This window comes from Euleptes europaea, chromosome 15, assembly GCF_029931775.1.
Source record: "Euleptes europaea isolate rEulEur1 chromosome 15, rEulEur1.hap1, whole genome shotgun sequence".
Classification (NCBI taxonomy): domain Eukaryota; kingdom Metazoa; phylum Chordata; class Lepidosauria; order Squamata; family Sphaerodactylidae; genus Euleptes; species Euleptes europaea.
This window is the reverse complement of record NC_079326.1, coordinates 27,135,512-27,152,107: the sequence shown is the minus strand read 5'-3', so window position 1 is coordinate 27,152,107 and position 16,596 is coordinate 27,135,512. Positions and strand designations below refer to the sequence as shown.

The window sequence follows — 16,596 nt, the reverse complement described above, 5'->3', positions numbered from 1 at the left end:
TTGTCACTGTCGCTTTAGCCTCCTTTACTCCCTGTTTCAGCCAGGATTCAGCCATGATCAAACGCACGTTTGGCGAAACGCATGCGTTCGATCCTGGCTGAATCCTGACTGAAACAGGGAGTAAAGGAGGCTAAAGCGACCGTGCGTTTTCGCCCTATGTCTTTTTCTACAGCCTTTAGCGAAAAAAAGATTGTTCCAATGGGACCTAAAAAGCACTGCTCTCCATGCCCACCGTGTGTGCTCTCCTGCTTTTGGGGGGCTTACACATTCAAATTCCCGATGTCCATATATTGATTTCTTAACCATCCCAGTTTACAGAAGAGCTTTCTTTTTAGAAAGATTCAGTGTATTACTCACAGCCGTTTTGAGTGGGCGCTATTCTAAAAAGCCCTATGAGCGTCTATGTGGATGTGGAACTGGTTCGATTGCAACCATGGAACATGTCTTATTGTAGAAGATATAAGCACTTAAGAACACATCTGATCAATCCATTAATTCCAGGTATAGACATGTCTGTAGCTAATAAGCTACCATTTCTCCTGGGTGGTTGTGATCCAGATATCACAATTCCAGTAGTGAAATTTATTTTGGGTTTATTTGCATTTAAGAGACACGAGGATAATTTAAAGAACATATATACAATTAAATAAATTCTATTAAATAAAACAATTTTAAAAATTCTGCCCAGCAGTTCAGTGTGGCTAGCTCACAGCCTATTGGCTAGGAGATGTACCATTAAAGGAAGGAAAAGAAAGTGTATCATTTGGACAGAAACTCTCTCATATAGTAATAATAGGTAGGACCGCCAGCATGTTTGGATAGTAAGCTAAACTTTATAACATTGCAAACACTGTTCTCTAAATAATATATTATCATTAAAACGTTTTAGGTGTTTTTAGGATGTACATTTGGAGTCAGGCAATGGCAAACCACCGCCAAACGTCTCTTGCCTTGAAAGCCCTATGGGGTCGCCATAAGTTATTTGAGACTTGATGACACTTTCCACCGCCAACACATTTGGAATGAGTCAAAGGTTTTTGTCACTCCAAAAGAGAAACTATTTCATAGGAAGTTTTTTTTCCAGTGCTACTCCACATCGGAAAAGTCCCCATACTCTTTCATGCTATATATTTTGAAAGTGGAAAGCCTTGCCTCGCAAAGGAAACAGAAATTTCTTTAATACAGAGCAGAAGCCAGCTCTATTTTTATCTGCCCTCATGTTCTCCCATGTGCAATTAGCCAGACCGGATTGTAGCTTAAATTGAATCCCATTTAGAAATATGTGCCTTTCATTTTCCCATCTGAAACACCGAGATAACAGTATTTCCTAGCCATACTAATAAGGTGCTTGGATGGTACAGCCTAGGACTATAAAGAAAAGAGACCAATATAGATGGCTGCCCCTCGTATAAGAACCTAAGAGCAGCTGGGCTGAATCACATCAAGGACCCAGCTAGAGCAGCACAGTGGCAAGCCAGATGCACAAGGCCTCCCACAGGTGGGGAAACAGTAGGGTTGCCAACTGCCCGGTAGTAGCAGGAGCTCTCCTGCTAATTCAACTGATCTCCAGCCGATAAAGATCAGATCACTTGGAGAAAAATGGCCACTTTGGCAATTGAACTCTATGGCATTGAAGTCCCTCCCCTCCCCAAACACAGCCCTCTTAAGGCTCTGCCCCCAAAATCTCCCACTGGTTGAGAAGAGGGCCCTGGCAACCCTAGGAAACAGGCCAAAGCCTCCCTGTTGTTGCTCCTTTCAGCCCCTGGTATTCAGACGTATATTGCTTCTGACCATGGAGTGTCACTTAGCATCACGCTAACAAGCAGACATTATTAGATCTACCTATTCATGTCAAAAGACAACCATCAATTCTAATAGTTTGAAGGGGGAGACACAAGGGGGGTTACCGCACTTGTATTCCCAGCGATGTATTAAGAGTTTGAAAACGGTATAAAAAATACTGTTCGCACTTTCTATGTATTCCCACCGATGTATTAAGAGTTTGAAACCATTATAAAAAATACTGTTCGCACTTTGTTTGGCCCCTTTAGCTGTAAAGACGTCTTCCAACCATTTATAAGCTGTGGTATCCAAAAACCCTTTTAAAGCGATGTTTTTTATAACATTTTCAAACTCTTAATACATTGCTGGGAATACAAAGTGTGGTAACCCCCATTATCAGCCACTCTCTCTTCATCAGGCACAGTTGAACAAACCTTTTGTATACCCTCTCCTTAGTCCTTTCCCCCCCCCCCCAAACAACAAAGCTCCTAAAGTATATTCCACTTACACCAGGGGTAGGCCCACTACTTTTAAATAAAACAATTCAAGAAAATATATACATGTAAGAGTATCCCTTATCCAGACATCCCATATTCGGACTGATAAAAAAAAACCTGGACCCTTCGAGCCAGCATGCAGGCAGATCCATGCTGCCTGCTTTCAATGTTTCCTCTCAACTAAAAAATTAAAACACAGTGTACACTGCATCGTAGGTGCAAAGCCTGCCATTGTTAGTTTGTTGTTGCTCTTGTTTAACAGCTGATACAGGTATTCTGGTGAGATGGTTACACCTTTGCTTTCTGATTAGGGTTGCCAACCTCCAGGTAGTTGTGCAAATAAATAGTAACTGGCTCTTGCGATATATGCAAATTAGTGATGTTATTATTTACATGTGCAAAAACATATAGTAGCTGGTTGCTACTCAAAGGATGTCTTGCTTCAGCTTCAATTACGCTTCAAAATTTTCATCTGGAAAAAGAAAAAGACTCGATAAAATAATAAGTTTTTGTACTTACCTTGTAAAGTTGTTGTCAACTGAGACTGACTTCCTTTGAGTAGCAACCAGCTACTATAAGTACACCATTGTACTGCTTGTTGTAACCTTGTTATTATTTACATGTGCAAAAACATACATCACTAATTTGCATATATCGCAAGAGCCGGTTACTATTTATTCGCACAGCTTGACTTGTTAGTTTTCGGTGCTTCTTTTTGCTAAACCTCCACGTAGTAGCTGGAGATCTCCTGCTATTACAACTGATCTCCAGCCGATAGAGATCAGTCCACCTGGAGAAAATGGCTACTTCAGCAGTTGGACTCTATGGCATTGAAGTCCCTCCCGTCCCCAAACTCCACCCTGGTCAGGTTCCGCCCCAAAAACCTCCGGCCGATAGCGAAGAGGGACCTGGCAACCCTATTTCTGATGGTTCAATGTATGCAAAATTATTAAAAATATTGTTTAAAATTACATTCTGGCTATGTGTATAAAGTGTATATAAAACATAAGTGAATTTGGGTCCTATCCACAAGAGATCTCATTATGTATATGCAAAAATGCCAAAAAATTCCAATATATGGAAAGATTCAAAATATGGGCCACTTCTGTTCCCAAGCAGTCCGGATAAGGGATACTCAACCTGTACTGTCAGTCGGTCATGTTTATTGCGTGTAGGCCTTTACAATCAAGACAATATTGCAACAAATTAAAATATATATAAAACCATTAACCTGTACTGGAAAATTTGATGTCCAAGGGAAAGTCTTGTTTGACAAATGGAAAGTGACTCTTAATTAGGACATACGAAGGTCACCTACTAACCGCTGTTAGTAAAGTTTAATAAGAACCTGTTGTTCAGTTTCAAAAGAGCTCATTTATATTCGTTATTTGTAAAAGAGGTTTCATTCCATAAAGCTTGGAGTTGCCACCATGCCAGTTCTATGAGGTCATATGACTTCTATGCCAAGTTCAGCAGCATCATAAACTCAAGTCATAATAAGCTTCCCTGCTCCGAGGAAAGGATTTCATCCAAAGCATTGCCCTGGAGTTAAATGATAGTTCAAAACTGTCCAAGGCAAGCCTCAGTTGCTACCCTATTATTTCCAGCTCCATTTGCGAAGCATACACATAGCCTAGAATACATGAAGCAGTCTTGTGCCAAGCCAAGGTCAGTATTGTCTACCTTGACTGGCATTGCCACGCCAGGATTTCAATATTACAATTATTCTTTAGCCGGGGGGTTGAACTTGGGACCTTCAGCATGAAAAGCACATGTTCTGCTATTTAGCCAAAGCCCCTCTTCCTGAAATTATTCTCTATTTTGCAGTCTGATAACAGTAACAGTACACTGGCTTGACATGGGAAGATAATGACAACATAATGGGACGCTAGAGATCAGCCAGTGAACTTTCTTTTAAGACAGCCACTTAAGGAAATATGTCACAAGAGCTCACGGCATACGTTTACAAGTGGTCTTTTAAACCTTCAGAAACCATGCAGCTAGAAATTGCCAGTTCTTTAAAGAGGGACCCAGGTACAGGGCTGGTGCCAGTCATTTTTGCGCCCTAGGCAAGGCTAACTGCTTGTGACACTCCCCCTTCCATTGCTAACCAATTTTCAAAAGCAGATGTCTTGTAAAAAAAAAAAAAAAAAGCACAATTTTTAATGTGAGGTGTGTTAAGTGCCGTCAAGTCGCTTCCAACTCATGGCGACCCTATGAATGAAAGTCCTCCAAAATGTCCAGTCTTTGACAGCCTTGCTCAGATCTTGCAAACTGAAGGCTGTGGCTTCCTTTATTGAGTCAATCCATCGTTGGGTCTTCCTCTTTTCCTACTGCCCTCAACCTTTCCTAGCAAAGACTGTCTTTTCCAGTGACTCTTGTCATCTCATGACGTAACCAAAACACGATAGCCTCAGTTTAGTCATTTTAGCGTCTAGGGTCAGTTCAGGCTTGATTTGATCTAGAACCCACTGATTTGTTTTTTTGGCAGTCCACGGAATCTGTAACACTCTCCTCCAACACCACATTTCAATTTTTTATAAGACTTTATAATTATATTTCATAGCACTGTTGTGATACTTATCTTAAAATAAAAAAACATAAATTGTCAGTTGCATTTTTTTAAAGAAACTAATTTGTATAAAACGGTGCCCCTCAGGCCAGTTCTGCGCCCCTCTGAGGTCTGCGCCCTAGTTTGCCTAATGGTAGCACCGGCCCTGCCCAGGTAGAAATCCAGGCCCTATTTTTGGCATAACACTTGGCTCAGATGCCCTCTGCCTTTACCCCTAACTCCAGTTCAGCCTCAAGTCATTACCAACTCAAATATCACTCCTTCCAGCTTGACAACCTGTACACTCCCCACCGCTCGCAAGGTCCTGATCCGCAATCTAGTCATTACTGGTGAAGGATAACAACTTTTCCAAGCTATCAACCTAATTGTCTTACATATGGTCTAGAAAGTCACAGAGTAATAAAGCACCTGACACTATCTATCTATCTATCTATCTATCTATCTATCTATCTATCTATCTATCTATCTATCACCTGACACTGAGAGGTACTAAATATGGCACACAAACAGCAATGCAACATTCAGCCAGAAGAGTTTGCTGATGTTTCTGCCCAACTGAAGCATCCTGATTAGTTTCTACTTTCTGCCACTCTTTGCACCAGCTCAGTGGCTGTCTGATTCCATGCAAACAAGGTCCTATTTGTGTGAAGGCTGTAATTATCTTGAGCTACACCTGTGAGCCAGCAGCAAAGAATTACCTGCACCCAGTGGCAGACAGGCAGAGACTGGGGTGGGGGGAATAAAGGTAGTGACTCAGGCTTCCCCATTCATCCACCCCTGACTACAGGCAACACAAGCAAAGGACTACAGCAAGAAATTTTTTGCTTGTACTACTGGGAGGCAGGGCTGCTGAGTGCAGGATCGTGGCAGGAGACAGAGATAATTCTCCACCAGCAAAAATAAAGTCACTTGCCAGTAGTGTTGTTATGGGGAGGGGCATTTCCCCCCCGAAATTCAATTTTTTAGACATAGCCACTGTTTCTTCTTATTCTCCTTTTTATCTTTTTAAAATAGGGTTTGCTCTTTCATTTCTTTTTGAAGAAAATCAATACACCCTTTTGTAACTCCAACACTTGCAGTTGTTTTATGTTGCACAGCATAAAGTAGTGCTCTAATAGGAATACAGGAAAGTTTAGGGAAGGCATTGCCTTCCTAGGACCATCTACAGAGTGAAACTCTGAAATTTTGCAGGTCCTCCCTTCCTGCCCCTCCTCTCTTTGATCAAAATGTTTTTTTAGAAACTGACTCCAAATGCCTAAAAAGAGGGAAAGAAATTGATTGTTGGAGTGGAGGGAGAAATTGGCTGAAGAGGAATTAAGAAAACTTCTGTTAACCCTACTCACCAGTGAGTGAGGTTTGATCGCAGTATGGCTCATTGTGGAAGGATCGCACAGCACAAGATTCCTCAACATCTTAATTTCATGTAAAAGAATGGAACAGTGGTGCCTTTCCCCACAGCTGTTAGGAGTAGGGTTGCCAGGTCCCTCTTCACCATCGGCAGGAGGTTTTTGAGGTGGAGACTGAGGAAGGTGGGGTTTGGGGAGGGGAGGGACTTCAATGCCATAGAGTCCAATTGCCAAAGCAGCCATTTTCTCCATCTGAATGGATCTCTATTGGCTGGAGATCAGTTGTAATAGCAGCAGCTCTTCTGCTATTACCTGGTGGTTGGAGCAACCCAAAACAGCACTATGACAATATAATGCAAATAAGTGAATTTTATAAAGTGCTAAAGTGAATACAACATGTACAAATAGGAGTACAACCAGATACAAAATTTTACAAAAAGCAATCCAATAAATATGACTGTCCAAAGGATATCACGGATCCTAATTCAACAGGTAAGTCAAAGTGTATGACCAATTAGGATATCATTTTGATGTAAAAGTCTTTGATTCTTTCAAATTGTTTTTAGGTTTCAGTTATTGGAGCAAAGCCACAGGAAGAAAGATGTCAGACGTGTCGTCTAGATCGGAACCACGTTTCGCATATGGCTTCTTCGGTGATCTGTATCAATAATATATATATATGTGTGCCTCAGTCGGTGTCGTCTCATAGGGACCGCAAAGGTTTGTATCAAGGTCTCCAAAAGGTCCAATTATCCTTACAGCACTGAGCCTTTATTTCTTGTGGATTACCTGGTGGTTGGCAACTCTACTTATGAGATCTTGGGGGGGGGGGAATGTGTTCAGGTATAACCGGAGTTGGAGGTGGTAGGCCTATTTTAAACAAAACTGGAATGCATGGGTGAGGAAAGCTGAACTTGCTCCCTGGTGTGCTTCAGGGCCTAACTACACGATAGATTGCTCCCAGGACTGCCAAGGAAATGCCTGCTGGGAGATCATGGGTAAAACTGGATTCTCAGGCACCTGCAGTTCCAGTCCAAGCAGGACCCCATGCACGCGGGAATCAAGTTTCACCTGGGAGTTCCCAAAGTACATCTACTTTACTGTCCCCGAGGCAGAGCCAGGAACAATATATATTCTGTAATTAGGCGCCTACTCCAGCACCGGAAGAATTTTTCTCCCGGTCAGTCCCTGAAACCTGTCATCAGCCAGGATAGGAGAAGAATGCTGAAGTCTGAGCACCACAGAATAAGAGGTGTGGGGGGAGGCTTGGCTCCCCTTGCCTACACATTCAACTTTCAATTAAAAAGGGACTACTGTACCCCCTTTGATTCAGTTCAGGGGGAAAAAGGGGGAACTGACACCCCACTTGATGTGTTCCTGTGCCCATTTTACAAACACAAATTTACAACTGACTAATCTTCATTTAACAGAATGAAGTCTGGAACAGAATCTCTTCAGTCAGAAGGAGAGAAGAAAAAGAAGAGCTGGTTTTATACCCCTCTTTTCTCTACCTTAAGAGCCCCGTGGCGCAGAGTGGTAAACTGCAGTACTGCAGTCAAAAGCTCTGCTCACAACCTGAGTTCGATCCCGGCGGAAGTCGGGTCCACATAGCCGGCTCAAGGTTGACTCAGCCTTCCATCTTCCGAGATCAGTAAAATGAGTACCCGGCATGCTGGGGGTGAAGGGAAGATGACCGGGGAAGGCACTGGCAAACCACCCCGTAAACAGTCTGCCTAGTAAACGTCGAGATGTGACATCACCCCATGGGTCAGGAATGACCCGGTGCTTGCACAGGGGACCGTTACCTACCTTTTTTCTCTGCCATAAGGAGTCTCAAAGCGGTTTACAATCACAACCCCTCCCTCTATTATCCCCTGATAACTTTGTTCAAATTGTGCTTAAGCCCACACACACAAAAATTAGAAGTGTGTTTTTCAAAGGAAACCAATAGAAATAAACAAAACACAGAATCCGAAAAGTTTTAATCATTATACAGAAATATATTTTGAAAAACTAAACTAAATGGCCCAAACAACATTTCTATGCACATCCTTACAAGTTAAATTTTTAAGTCACTTACACGCTATTCAAGAAAGCCACCTAGAACAAACTGCACCATAACACCTCAGGCACAAATATATACCTATCCCACAAGAGAATTGCCACACAATAAGTTCAGAAGTCTTGTTTAAAGAATGTGACTATCTGAGCAACCCTTATCAAGGTATCTAGACAATAAAACGCATCTCGTAATTAGAGAGATTTTCCAGTAATTCAAAATCCCCCATCTTTCAGCTAGGATGAAAGCTTCTGTACTGTTTTAGTGTTTAAGCAATACAGTCATTTACGTATTCAGCTAATTAACTGTGTAGCTAGCAATTAATGTTATGTACTTGATAATGCTCGCTTTTAGATCATAGGAGTGTTTCGGGAAAGCCACAGAGGTGCACGCAAGGCTACATGGAGATCTTGGAAGCCCCACCCAAAAAACTAAGAGAGTTGTTTCTTACAGCCATGACCTGAAGGAGAGAGACAGGAATAACAGAAGAAGTATTAGGCTGGGAAATATTCGTAGTCACAAGAAAGCTAGATTTTAAGAAACTGGGTTGTCATCCAATTAAAGGAATCTTAATGAGTTTTAGCCAATTCATATGCAAATATATGCATATTTAAAATTATACTGTTAAATATTTGCTTTTAAGTGATGCCTGGTACAACACAACTACATCTCAGAAATGTGCTCCTTCAGCCCTCATACACACGCGGATCTCCAAAGATAAGTGTCTGCTGCTATTCACAGTTTGCGTAATTAAAAAAAAAGCCACTGTCAAAAGGCCTGCTAAAACAGGAATGCCGTCCAATCAGTCAGAAGGTTTCTAATAATCGACCCTGCAGCCACATTAAGCGATAGTAACCAATTTTTCAAACTGTGACAAAAAACCAAATACCTTTACCTGAATATTTTTTTAGGTGGGAGTGTTTGTCACTGATCTCCTTTACTCACTTTACAGATAACGCCGGAATGAAGCAGACTTTGAAGATGAAAGCTTCCTGCGCTATTAAGCATCAGATTTTACAGCCTAGCACAGAGCCCAATGCAGGGGTGGTCTGGACCTGCTCACTGGCGTTTGTAAACAGCTTCTTGAGGAGAAAACTAGATCGGTTGCACAAGCGGTTGCTGACAGATGGCTACACTTGCTCCTTATTTTTACCCCTCCAAGCAATACAGGCCAGGCCACCCACCTCCTACCTAATTGCTTAGGTTTCCCATAGCGCCTAAGGAATAGCTATCGTTGTCCTAAAGCAGCCTTGAATGGGCATGTGTAGGCTTAAAACTGGATTGCACATTGCAATACCCAAGAATCCTAGAAGTAATTTTAAGTATTTCGCCTAACCAAAATGTTCTGGCTAAGCATGCCGGCTGTTTTAGCGTTTGGCAGGGTAGAATAATAGTTAGTATTAATGGCCAATATTCTGGTAGCTACTGAAACATCAGCAACATGATTATTCAACTGATCCAAAGTACCTTATCACATGAAAGGGAATGACATACAGTTAAATACCATCAAAGCTTTATTCCACACACCTGCCAAGGGTTTCAACAACAGTACTAAGAATGCTTTCTGCACATAACAATTGTGGTTCACATCTATGTACTCCTGATCCAATGATAAAGGTCTTACACAGTGCCATACTTAAAGGTCCCCACAGATACAACCTTAAAGTGCAAGTATACTTTTGCAAGTACAAGAAGTTTTCCTAACCATCACCAAAAAAAACAGGGATCATTAAACACCGACATCGTTCTTGCAACAAGAAAACACCACACAAAGTACAAAGCACTTAAACACTATGTTGATTAATTTGCAAAGCTTTGGGGCAATTTCCATTAATTGAAGCTTTGGTTAGGCTACGTAATTATATCTGATGTAACAGGGATGAGGTTAGCAGCATATTAAGACTTCAATATAAAAGCAAATCTGAAACATTAAGCTCAACTTCCATGGCAGCAAGCCACATCAGACTCCTGGATCATTCTGCAGCATACTCACCAAAATTCCAGGTTCATGATTTCCACTGCTTTTCAATCTATCCAATCTATTGACAAGTCTGCTCTGGTGCTATTTATCCTGATCCTTGACCAAGCTTGTAATTGCTTATCGTTCCTTGACGCATACTGTTCCGTTCGCTCAGAAAATACCAGGAGCCTCAATAATGCTAAACATCAATGAAGCTTTTGTTTTTTATGCAAAGAGGTATACATGCCTGAGCAAGAAAACCATTCCAAATTATTTTTGTATTAATTCTTTTAGTTACCATTTAAATTATATCCAGTTTTTTTTTTTTTTAGTGTTTTGGAATTATAGTTCTTAATGTTAACACCACCATTTCACCACCATTACATCAAGAAAGAAGTCTTGCCAAATTGGCCAGGATCACAAGAGAATTCCAGCCAGCCACACATCTAGGATTGTCTGGACCCACACTCCAACCACAGCCCATGGGCAAGTTGCTCTTAAATACTGGGGCACAAAAAGCTACAGTTGTAACACCACAAGAAGAATGCTGAAGGATCAGACCAAAAGGTCTATCTGTACCTTTATACTGTTACCCTCAGAGGTTGCTATTCTATCCCAGCAAGTTGTGTGTGTGTAACATGCCTTCAAGTCGCAGCCGACTTATGGCGACCCCTTTTGGGGTTTTCATGGCAAGAGACTAACAGAGGTGGTTTGCCAGTGCCTTCCTCTGCACAGCAACCCTGGTATTCCTTGGTGGTCTCCCATCCAAATACTAACCTGGGCTGACCCTGCTTAGCAAGTCACTCAGCGATATACTGCCCTAAGCATGGAGGTCCCATTTAACCATCAAAGTCAATAGTCATGTCTGGATTCATGAATTTCTCTAATTATTTAACGTAGTGGCCCATCACTAGATTCCATGGCAGTGAATTACCCAAGTTAATTATGCTGCGTATGAAGACATACTTCCTTGAGGCAGCCCTCAACTTCACTGAATGCCTCCAAATTCCAGTATTTTTGAGAAGAAAAAGTTCTCTATTCACTTTCTCAACACCATGCATAATGTGTACACTTCCGTCCTGCTGCTTCCCTTGGTCCTCTTTTTTTTTGGGGGGGGGGGAGGGGAGTGAAAAGCCTCAAACTCTTTAGTCCTTCCTCATAGGGCAGATGAAATGCAATCATTTTGGCTGCCATTTTCTGCACTCCTAACAGCTCTGCACTATCCTTTAGGAGATGGGGTAACCAGAACTGTACGTAGTACTCATGGGGCCATACCACAGATCTACACAAGAACTTTATATTATTGTCCTATTATATTCACTCTGCCTTAATAATCTTTTGCTAAACTATTATATCAATATAACATTATTCAATTGTTGAATTTAATTTCTTTTTTAAACCCAGTGGTGGGGGAGAAAACGGCCACTGCAACAGCAAAACCTCCCAGAAGTCCTGGAGCCTACCAGCTCATCTGCCATTTTCTGTCTGGGAGGGCAGATTCTGCAGCCTCCAATGCTGGCTGAAGGGACAAGCATCCAATAGAGGCTGACCTCTCTTTCCCTCTACACTCCTGCTGCCGGGGGGGAAGATGACAAAAAATAACGGTTCCAAATTTTCAGCACCCAAAAAATATACCCAGAAAAAACATCCCAAAACGGTGTCGACACTTCCGAAAGATCAGGATAACGAAAACAGCCTATCCGAAATCCACATGGGAAATTATTACATCTTAAAGCTATACTAAAACTTGACTATTGTTAAACACACATCTAAATTACACTCAAAACCTAGCGGGATTTTATTCACTATTATATATAAGCCCATTACAGTCCCTTAGTTTAAAAAGCATTGCCAATGAGTTAATTCAGTAAAGTAAATGCCACTAAAGAGGGAAAATGTAGACGTTTCCCAATCGATTTCTGCACAGAACTATTAATGATTCATGAATCTTAATCTAAAAATGCTTAATATCTGGTAAAAGACAAGAAGAGGTTCATTTTATCGAGATGCTGCTCCGTATAAAAAGATAAACAGTTTTGTCAGTGCCTGAATGGGGCATGGCTTGGAAGTCCCATATAAGTCCAGTAAGAAAAATGAATAGTATTTACAGAAGTCACCCAAAGAGAAATGGGTGTGTATGGCAAATGGGACGAACAGCTGGGTACCACATGCATTCTGCTGGTGGAAGGTTCCTTCCCTGAAGAAGCCCCTAACACCACAGTCCCCAAAAATTCACTGGTGGACATGGCAGACAAAATACCATGCAGGCCTGAAGGCTGCAATAAAATTAGGGTATTAGGCAAGACTGTCTCTCCTCCCTCGCCCATCACTGGATTGCTCAAAGAACCCAGCACATATTATTTCCCCATCTTGCTTACTGTCCCTCCTCTAAGAGGCTTTAAAATACAGGTAGAGTGTCCCTTATTCGGACATCCCATATCCAGACTGATCCAAAAACTGGACCCTTCGAGCCGGAATGCAGGCAGATTCGTGCTTCCTGCTTTCAATATTTCCTCACACCTAAAAAAAATAAAATACAGAGAACACTGTATCATAGTGGGAACTGAAAGCCTGAAGTTGTTAGATTGTTTGTTGTTGCTCTTGTTTAACAGCTGATACAGGTATTCTAGTGAGATTGTTACACCTTTGATTGCTGATGGTTCAGTGTACACAAAATTATTAAACATATTGTTTAAAATTACATTCAGGTGATGTGTATAAAGCTTATATAAAACATAAATAAATTTGGGTACCATCCACAATATTTCTGATTATGTATATACAAAAATTCCAAAATATTGAAATACAGCTGTGGCCCAGATGGTTTTTTTCATTCTTCACCAGGCCCGGAAGTTGGTGCCTTATCTCTCCTGCCCCGACTTCGCCACAGTGATTCATGTGAGTGGTCACTTCCAGGCTAGACTACTGCAACTCGCTCTACATAGGGCTGCCCTCAAAACTGACCCGAAAACTCCAGCTGGTACAGAACACCGCAGTGAGGCTTCTTATAGGGGCCCCGCTGCGGGTGCATATTCAGCCAGTGCTCCGCCAACTGCACCGGCTCCAGTTGGAACACCGGATCAGGTTCAAGGTGCTGTTTTCGACCTTTAAAGCCTTCGTATCTGCGAGACCACCTTGCTGGGATGCCCCCCAGAGAACGTTATGTTCTTCAAGTAACAATCTGCTGATGGTCCCTGGCCCAAAGAGTGTCCAGCTGTCCTCAACTACGGCCAGGGCTTTTTCTTTTTTTTTACTTCAAACATTATCCAAGCCTTCCTCTCTCAGTATGCCCCTTCCCTCCTCGCCTTGTGACCCACTGGCAACGGAGTCATGACTTGACTCATAGTTCAAGAACCACTGATTCACATCATTAAGTACTGTGAACTGTAGACTATATACACACACACACACACAATACAGCTCCGCCTTTTTGAAGTTATCAAAGTAATTCTAAATGATTTCAAATTGTGTGCTGCAGAAAATAGAACGTAGAATATATCCAGATTTATAGATACATTGTACATCTTGTAAATAGCTACTTGATTCATAAACATATCAAATCTAATTGATGAATGGGCTGCTATGTAAAGCCCTGGAACTGCAAACTATAAAGTGTGTGTGTTTTAATCATACTGTTGCCACTGAAGCATATTCTCAAGGACTGTCCAGTTCTATCAGAAATAACACTTATAACAATGTATTTGCATAGAGCTTTCAAGGCACTGCACATTCATTACTTTGTCATAATCCTTGCAACAACAAGGTTAAGGCAGATCAGTGTTACTATCCAAATACTGCAGTTTGGGAGCTGAGGCAGCATCCAAACATCATTAGACATGATGCTAATTTTTGCACTACAGCCATAAGTCCACACAGGAAAATCCAGTTGTAAACGATTGCTAAAGTACAACAGTAGTTCAATACTCGATTACGAGTGTACACAGGCTTGTGGGGGAGGAAGGGTGGCCAGGCCACAAAAACAGGTTAATGGCAGAGGCTGGATTTAAACCCAGGACTTCCCACTTGGTAGATCATCCCGTTTATCCCTGCAGGTCATTGCCATATTCTTCAACAACATAAATGCTAAACGCTGCCAGAAAGTCAACATCATCCTCATTCCTGATTCTGCAAGAGAATCTGCTTGCACACTGCTGTGATTAATACGTCCTCATCCACACGAACATAAATTCAGCATTTCAAGGTAGTTCTCCTCTGCCTGTCAGCAAATCCACCATACGTTGGCACGCTGAGGTCTTGTTAACATCAGGGCCTGAAATATCTGCTTAATATCTGTCCCCCCCTTTTTATTTTGTAACATCTGGTCTGGTAAGGACTTCTGAGGAACTCAAAAGCTAGCACTGTTATGTGTTATTGGGTTGGCCTTCATAAAGGCATCACATGGACTGCGCTCTTGGCTTTCTAAAAATAACTAAACCCACTCACTGGAAATGAGACTATGAACCCCCCCCCCCAAAAAAAATAGTGAGAAGCATATACAAAATATGTAAAGCTGACTATTATGGGTCCAACCCAGCTGAAGTTAAGGAGTTTTAAACTCCACTGATTTCAGAGAAGGAGACTAAAGTACATACTTAATTCCCTCACTGAAATAGATGAGACTTAAAGCCTCAAATCTGTGGCAGGATCATACCTCCACTGTGAGCTGATGGGAGAGCAGAAATGGCTATCATTCTTTAAAAGCCATTAATACTTCACATATATTTATCTTTCTATAAATAATCATGACAAATAAAACCACATAGGCACACTCCCTTGCCAAGTCCTTCATCATAAACAAGCTTAGCACTGATGATACACACCATCATTTTTAGGCCACAAAGTATGAGTTAAACGGATGCAGGAAATGCACAGTACTCTTTGAAGTGTTATAGATACTAGAGTCCTAGTCAATGGACATGCACCACAGATACCTTTTGAGAGAAGGCGGACTGTACAATACCATCTGTACTGCGACAGAAAAAAATAATTTGTGAAGCAGACTCCACTTGTAGCATCGACTACTACTCAATTTATTTATGATTCTCACTGGACGTGTTTCACAGAGCAATCAGCCTTCCATCACTTGTACCCTTACAAGTATCTATCAGTTCTGAACATTCTTTAAGGGAGAACAGCCCAGCTTCAGAGCAGATTTACATCAAACGGTGGGAAGCAACATGTGAAATTCAGAAGAAAAAGAGATATATACGCAGTCAAACATTCAAAGCAGGTTAATGAACCTAACATTGTGAGCAAATTTATGAAAACCTGGCCCAAAATCCAAACTGGAAAGACAATAACAGGGGAAAAGTTGATATTGTTGCTTACCCTCAGTGATCGCTATCACTGTTAAGTATAGACCAATGAAAAATATACGGTCCTTCTAAAGTTTGCGAGACTAAATTGACTTTGATACAAGTATTTCCACGGATGCTCTAAAATTAAGGGTTTCCTCCCTTTACTAAAACAAAACATTCCCATATAATATAAAAAGACCCCCACCACCGTGTTTCCCAGGAAGGTTTCGGAATTGACTAAATTGTCCGCCAGGCCGAGCAACATGTGGCAGTCCCCAGATTCAGGGATCGTTTTTTAAGCCACTTTATACAGACACTATGTGTGTAGGGTTGGGGGGGGGGATCTGTCTCCCGTGGAACGGCCCGGTTCCCCCCCATTGGCATCCCCCAGACCGTCTGCGAACTTCCCCAGAGGAGCATTATTGCTTGTCCGTTAGCTGCCACCAGTTTCTGGCCCTGGACCGACAACGACACTATTGCAGCGAGCCCCAGGCCGAGGCGAGCGAGCGCTTGGACGCGCCGATCCACTAGCCCAACATTTCATCTGTTGCTGCGCGCCTGGAAGGCAGCCTGCAACAAAAGCCTCGTCCGAGGCTCCGCCGCGCCTCGCCCCTTGCTGCACTTGACTCCCCACCACCACTTCCCCTGTCTGAGTCCCCCCACAGACCCAGACGGAACCCCCTCACTCACCAGTCCCACGGCCGGCCCCCCGCCTCCGGCCAGCTGCCCCATCCCAGCCGCGCACAATGCAGCCAGCCAGCCAGCCAGCCGGGCGGCGTGCACTGCAGTCCTGCCACGGCGCGTTCGGGCCTCCCCACACACTCCCGCCAGCCAATCGGGACGCCGGCGGCCAGGCTAAATTCTAGGCCGGCCTCGCCATTGGCTGCCCGCCCAGCATGGCTTGGCTGGTCAGGGCGGCAGGGCTGGTCGCCCGGCTTGCAGGGAATCGTTCGCCGGCGGAGGCGCGCCAGGCTCCCATCCAGCTCTGGGGCGCGCCTGGAGGCAAGGGGTGGCGTTTCCAACCCGGTTACGCGTGCCTTCCCGTGCACAACATCCCAGGGACTCTTCCCAGCTATGAACCTA

At 42.7% G+C, this 16,596-nt stretch overlaps 1 protein-coding gene across 1 annotated transcript in view; it reads right to left on the bottom strand.

The window, feature by feature from the left end:
• The window catches only part of LYPD6 (LY6/PLAUR domain containing 6), a 60,836-nt gene extending 44,587 nt beyond the window's left edge, over positions 1-16,249 (bottom strand). Inside the window, exon 1 of the mRNA XM_056861501.1 lies at positions 16,204-16,249. The gene's annotated coding sequence lies outside the window, so the exon portion shown is untranslated. The remainder of the gene's footprint in view (positions 1-16,203) is intronic.
• Positions 16,250-16,596: the final 347 nt, after the last annotated feature.